Consider the following 7,666-nt stretch of genomic DNA (forward strand, 5'->3'; position numbering starts at 1 on the left):
GAAGGATATCATGTTTGGTAAGGTGGAGGGTCAGAGAAAAAGAGGAAGACCCCCAACGAGATGGATTGGCCAAGTGGCAGCATCAGTGGGCTCAAGCGTGGCAACAATTGTGATGTTGGCCCAGGATCGGGCAGTGCTTCATTCTGCTCTGCGTAAGGTTGTTATGAGGTGTTACCGACTCGATGGCACCTAACAACAACAACAATATATAAAGTAGTATGTCCCTTGCGCATTAAAATTATCAAACTTACTTTTCATCAAATATAGTTTGGGTGGAAATTTGAGTGTATGTAGTGAAGGTGTGTAATAGAAAATAACAAATAAAAAAACAAGGAAACCAAAACAGTTTGAAGAATGAATATATCTATACTTTACATATTTAAAAAAAAATTTTCAGTGCCCTGAGAAATAATAAAGAAGCTTGATTATGTTGTGGTTAAAGCACTGGGCTACTAAATAAAATGTTGGGGGTTCTAACCCATTAACTATTCTATAAGAGAAACATGTGGTAGACTGATTCCCTAAAGATAAGCAACCTTGGAAACCATACTGTACAATTTTATATGTCCTAAAAGACTCCTGAAGGAACTCTGGTAGCATAGTGGTTACAAGTTGGGCTGCTAACCTCAGGGTCATCAGTTGGAAACTACCAGCCTTTCCATGGGAGAAAGATGAGGCTTTCTGTTCCCGTAAAGATTTATAGTCTTGGAAATCCTATGTAGGGTTGCTATGAATTGGAATTGACTCAACAGCACTTAACAATAACAACAACATAGGACTCCTGATGTGGCACTGTAGGATAAGCATTGGACAGCTAACTGAACAGTCAGCAGTTCAAACCCACCACCTGCTCCTCAAAAACCATTTACAGGGCCATTATGAGTCGGAACGACTGGATGGACAATTAACAGAAACAGCATAGGATTGCTTAGAGTCCTGGTGTAGAGCCATAAGATAGGCACTGGACTGCTAACTGCAAAGTTGGTAGTTCAAACACACTAATCCCTCCTCAAAAACCATATACAAGATTGCTATGAATTGGACCCAACTAGATGACACTTAACATTGACAACATAGGGGTGCTATGAGTTGGAATCAATTTGATGGTAAGAGGTTTAATTTTGTTTTTTGAGAAAAAATTAGGAGATAGATTATAGGGGAACAAAAGAATCCTTTTAGTATTAAAAGAGCACTTAAAAGGTAAAATAATTGGTTTCATAGCATTTAAATTATCAAAGTTTCAAAGTAAGAGCAAGCAAGAAAATAAGAAGAAAATGTAATTTGTTATCCCACTCGATAATATTGTTACAAATGCATAAAATTACTTATTTCAGGAAAGTCATTTGAAGATAAAAATTCAAACCACTAAATTCATCATGAATAGGAAAAAAATGGGGGAAACGTATTAAGCTTTAAAAGTAATCTTTCAGTATTTTTTTAAGACATAATGTAACAAAAGGAAAGCTAAAGACTTAAGTTACTCTCCATATAATCTTCTGTTTAAATGTAAAGCAGTAATACTATACTTTATTCACTGTAAATGCTTATGATACTTAAGATGTTGGATCTGTTTGCTTAAAAATCATTTATTACTATTTGCTACAAAGAATAATGAACTATAAAATTGCTTGATTCTTTAAAAACTATCACATCATATTAATTATTGAAAATTGTCAATTCATATATTGTCAGCTTTTTTTCCATTTTATATTAAATGGAAATTACTAAATAGTCAAGAAAAAAATTCAATGTAATTTCTCTTTGATTCATCTGTCAGTTTGTCACCCTGTGGTGGCTTGTGTGTTGCTGTGATGTGGGAAACTATATCACTGGTACTTTAAATATCAGTAGTATCACCTGGTGTGGTGCTGCAGGATAATGCACTGGACTGCAGGTCAGTTTGGACCACAAGGCTAAGGGTTCAAACTCACCAGCCACTCCTTGGAAACCCTATACAGGATCGCTATGAGTCAAAACTGACTCAGTGGCTCTTAGCAACAACAAGGGTCACCCATGGTGATCAGGTTTCAGCAAAGCTTCTGCACTAAGACCAGGAAGAAAGGTGAAGTGGACAACTTCTTTAAGATTGTTGTTGTTGTTGTTGAGTGCTATAGAGTCAGTTCTGATTCATAGCAACCCTGTATAGGGTTTCTGAGGCTATGAATGTTTATGGCTATAAATCTTTCTCCCATGGAACTAAGTTAGTTGGTAGTTTTGCACTGCTGACAGTGAGATTAGCAGTTCAACTCATAACCACTATGTTATTAGATACTTAAAGTCTTATGAATAGCAGTGAAATAGTGTCTGATATAGTGCCATAAAACTAATTCCTTGGATTGGGAATCACTAACAATACATCTTGGGGAGAATTGCCCTCTCAAAGTAGAGTTGATCTTAATTATTGAATGAAGAAAATTTTTAGAACTTTCATTTGTTGATGGGGCACAAATGAATATAAGCAGAAACAGCTGCAAATATTCATCAATAATTTGAATGTAGAATATATGAAGTATGAATCTAGAAAAATTAGAAGTCATCAAAACTGAAATGGAGCACATAAAGATCACAATCCTAGGCAATAGTAAGCTGAAACGGAACTATATTGGTCATCATGAATCGAACAAATATATGGTTTACTATGCTAGAAAAAAATAAAAATAAAGAGGAAGTGCACTACATTCACTGTCAAAACGAGGATGTTAAAATATATCTTGGAGTACATGCTGTCTGTGATAAGATAATATCCATATAATCACAAGGAAAACCAGGAGCTCTGGTAGTATAGTGGGTTACAAGTTGGACTCTAAACTGAAAGGTCAACAGCTATGATCTAATAGCTGCTCCTCAGGAGAACAATGAGACTTTCTGCTCCGGTAAAAATTTACAGCATTGGAAACCCTGTGTAGTTTTGCTGTGAGTTGGAACAGACTTCACAGCACACAACCATACAAGGGAAACCAGTTAATGCTAATATTACTTTGTTGTTGTTGTTGTTAAGTGCCGTCGAGTCGGTTCCGACCCATAGCGACCCTGTGCAGGGTTTCCGAGGCTTGTAAATCTTTACGGGAACAGAAAGCCTCATCTTTCTCCCGCAGAGCAGCTGGTAGTTTCGAACTGCTGATCTTGCAATTCGCAGACGGATTTGTAACCACTACGCTACCAGAACTCATGCAAAAACAACTAAAGCCAAAGATGATGAAATTAAAGAATTCTACCAACTCATTCAGTCAGAAATCGATTAAACTTGCATTCAAGATGCATTGATAATTGCTGGTGATTGGAATGAAAAGTTGGAAACAAGGAGGAAGAATAAGTAGTTGGAAAATATGGCCTTGGTGATAGAATGATGGAACTATCATTCCATCATAAAGGAGGCCCCATGATGGAACTGATCAATTACTTCTTCATTACCAGTAACTATCTTTTTAAAGCAATATAAATGGTCACTATACTCCTAGACCTTGACAAATGGAAATCTCAGGAATCAAATCAACTGTATCTTTGGAAAGAGATAATAGAGATACACAATGTCATTGTTGTTATGTGCTGTGGAGTCAGTTCTGACTCATAGCGACCCTGTACAGGGTTTCCAAGGCTGTACATCTTTACGGGAGCAGAAAGCCTCATCTTTCTCCCGCGGAACAGCTGGTAGTTTTGAACTGCTGACCTTGCGGTTCACAGCCAGATTCGTAACCACTACGCTAATAGAATCACCCAAAACAAGGCTGGTATTCAACTGTCAAACAGACCATCAGTTGTTTGTATGCAAGTTTAGGTTAAAACTGAAGAAAATAAAAACAAATCCATGAGAGTCAAAGTATGACATTTTTCATATCCTACTTGTCCATGGTTCAAGCTCACCAACTGCTACTCAGAAACCTTATACAGGGTCGTTATGGGTAGGTACCAATTCAATGACACTTATCAACAACAACCTGACTAGAAGACCAAAAGAGTTGTGGGATACACGAAGAAAGCATACATCATTAAAAAGACAAGAAATACAAAAATTGGTATCAGAAGAGAGTCTAGGACTTGTTCATGAGCATAGAGAAGCTAAAATAGATGGAATAATGAGGGAGTAAATGGGCTGAGCGGAAATTTTCAAAGGACAGCTCACGAAGACAAAGTCAAGTATTATAATGAAATGTGAAATTACCTGGATTTAGAAAACCAAAAGGGAAAATCATTCTTAGCATTTTTCAAGTTGAAAAAAATTCAAGTCTTGCCTTGCAATATTAAAGGATTCTACAGGCAAAATATTTTATAATGCAGAAAATAACAAATGGAGATGAAAGAGTTATACAGCCACTGTACATAGAAGAAATGGTAGATGTTCAAACATTTCAGAGGTAGCATATTATCAAGAACCAGTGGTACTGAAGGAAGAAGTCCAAGCTGCACTGAAGATACTGGTGAAGAACAAAGCTCCAAGAATTGACAGAATGCAAACTGAAATGTTGCCATAAATGGATGTAGTGCTAAAGGTACTTACTTGTCTCTGTCAAGAAATTTGGAAGGCAGCTACCTGGCCAACTGATTGGAAGAGATCCATATTTGTGCCCATTCCAAAGAAAGGTGATCCACCTTATGTGGATATCATTGAGCAATATCATTAACAATACACACAAGTAAAATTTTGCTGAAGATAAATAAAAAATGATTACAACAATATATTGACACAAAGCTGTAATTAATGTAAGCAGGATTCAGGAGAGGATGTGGAATGAGGGATATCAATACTGTCATTATATGTGCCTTGGCTGAAGCAGAGAAAAATGTTTATTAGTGTTTTATTAACTATGCAAAGGTATTTGTGTGGATCATAACAAACAATGAATTATATTTCAAAGAATGAGTACAACAGAACACTTAATTGTGCTCAAGATTAACCTATACATAGAAGAGAGGCCATGTTTTGAACAAAATATTGGAATCCTGAATGGCATAAAAATGGTGTCCAGAAGAGTTGTATCCTTTCACCGAATTAATTCAATCTGTATGTTGAGCAAATAATCTGAAAGGATGGATTATATGAAGGAGAACATGGCATCAAGATTTGAGGAAAACTATATATCTGTAATATACAGATGGCACAAACTTGCATGCTTGAAAAAAAGAAGACTTGAGATCAAATACTACAGTCTTCATTATGGATTGTACCTCATTGTAAAGAAAATAAATATTCTCATTATTGAACCAATAAATAACATCATGATAAACAGAAAAAAAGCATGACTTTGTCTAAGACTTCATTTTGCCTGGAACAGCAATCAGCAATTATGGAAGCAGCAATCAAGAAATTAAAAGATGTATTGTTGTTGTTAGGTGCCATTGAGTCGGTACTGACTCATGGTGATTCTATGCACAACCGAATGGTCATGTCCAAACTCACAGTTGTTGTTAGATTTCAGCCCAGTGCTCCTGCCACACCTATGCATGGGAAAGTTGCACAATGGGTAACGAAGACCATAGAAAAAATTATGCATTTTAATTAGGGTATTAGAGAAGAATATTGAAAGTACCATGGACTGCCAAAAGAATGAACAAATCTGTTTTGAAAGAAGTTTGGCTAGATTAATCCATTGAAGTAACTATGGTGACACTTTGTCTCTTATTATTTTAACATAGTGTCAGGAAGAACCATTCTCCTGCGAAGGACATAATGCTTGCTAAAGTGGAGTGGCACTAAATGGAGGAAGACCCTCAGTGAGATAGATTATAGAGTGGCAGAAATAGGGCTCAAACAAAATAATTGTAAGGATTGCAGAGAATCAAGCAGTGCTTCATTCTGTTGTATGTAGGGTGTCTATGAGTCAACACTAACTCAATGGCAACTAATAACAAGAACAACTTTTAAATGACATAATGCTATAAAGGTTGCTAAAATATTATATAAAAGTTCTCTTTAGAAGACTCTAGAGAAGAAACCACGGTGTGGCACTGTAGGGTAAGAACTGGACTGCTAACTGCAAGGTCCATGGTTCAAATTCACCAACTACTGCTTGGAAAATTTATACATAGTCACTCTGAGTCAGACGCTTTATAAAAACAATAACAAAAAATTAACATTGATGATAACTTTTAATAGTTGCTATGGTGCTGTGGATCAATGCGCTGGACTGCAAAGTCAGCTTGAACTGCAAGGTCGGTGATTCAACCTCACCAGCAGCTCCTCAGAAACCCTATACAAGGTTACTATGGGTTGGAACTGACTCTATGACACTTATCAGAAACAACAGCATTCTAAAAGCATTTCCTTCTAATCCATGTCAAAGGAACCTAATTTACAATGTTGCTAACATTACAGAGCAAACAACATTACAGTGCAAGTAGTAATTTTTTTTTTTTCTTTCTTTTTTTACAAGAGTGCTTATTCGTTCCAAAAGTGGTATATGAATGCAAGTATAATCATGACCTTGCTTCAAGGATAGTTTCACTCTATATATTTTGTTTTAGGCTGTATGTTCACAAATACATGTGCTAAGAACTTGAAATCACATTTCTAAATAAACTACTTTATGTTTCTACATGTTACTTAGCAGTATATACTAATTACAGAAAACACAATAGCAAAACCTATGTCTAGTAGAAAGTAAACACACATTTCCCTATTCTCATTCTTCACACCATCTTAGCCTATCAGTAAATTGCAAAAAAAAGTATTTCAGAAAATATTTAAATCAATTGCTTAAACATAGAATTATAACTTTTTATTTAGTTTAGGAATATGAGCATTTGTTTATTATAAGGAATTAGATGATGCAATCCACTGCTTCAGGAAAAGGCAAATTTTCATTTAAACAGGTATCAGGAAAAGTCAGTAAAATTCCACCATTTATATATCTTTTAAAGTAATTATTCCTAAAGTGTAGTGTTGAATGAGTAGCAGCAGCATTGCCTGGGAACTTGTTAAAAATGCATACCTTTACCACTCTCAGAACCTCAGAGGGTGGGGCCCATCAATCTGTACTTAACAAGCCCTCCAGCTGATTCTAATGCACACTCTAGCCTGAGAACAATTACATTAAATCTATGATAGAGAGAAAAGAACAGAGGTAAGCTAAGTTGAGCTTCCTGGTTCAGAATCATAAACTTTAAAATAGGGATATAATTGAAAAATTATTGATGCAACTTAAGAGTTATTTTAGGTATAAATAAAATATGTATAAAAGACACAATACAGTGTCACACAAATAACAAGTCACTTTATGATAAGCACTGGACTGCTAGCCACAAGGTTGGTGGTTTAAGTCTCCCATTGCTCCTCAGAAACCATATATAGTATCTCTATGAGTTAGATCCAACTGCATGGCACTTAACAACAATACTATAGCAATTGTTTTATTAGACAAGAAAATCAGTAGATTCTATTAATACAAACAGCCAGTGAATTTTCTGAAGTATGAAGATTTACAGCCTCAGAAACCCTGTGCAGTGTGTCACTATGAGTCGGAACCGACTCCACAGTACTTAACAACAACAACAATGAGTCAAGAACACATATGTTCAAATATTCCACATGTTGCCAAAATGAAACGAGGGTTTGTAGTCAATCACAGAAATAGGGCAAGATCCCATCTAAGCTTTATTAACAGAAAGCTAGCAGCCTGGAAGACTGTGAGAATAATTTCTCCAGATCATCCTGCCCATTATGAAGAGCATG

The sequence above is a fragment of the Chrysochloris asiatica genome, unplaced genomic scaffold, assembly GCF_000296735.1.
Source record: "Chrysochloris asiatica unplaced genomic scaffold, ChrAsi1.0 scaffold00073, whole genome shotgun sequence".
NCBI lineage: Eukaryota > Metazoa > Chordata > Mammalia > Afrosoricida > Chrysochloridae > Chrysochloris > Chrysochloris asiatica.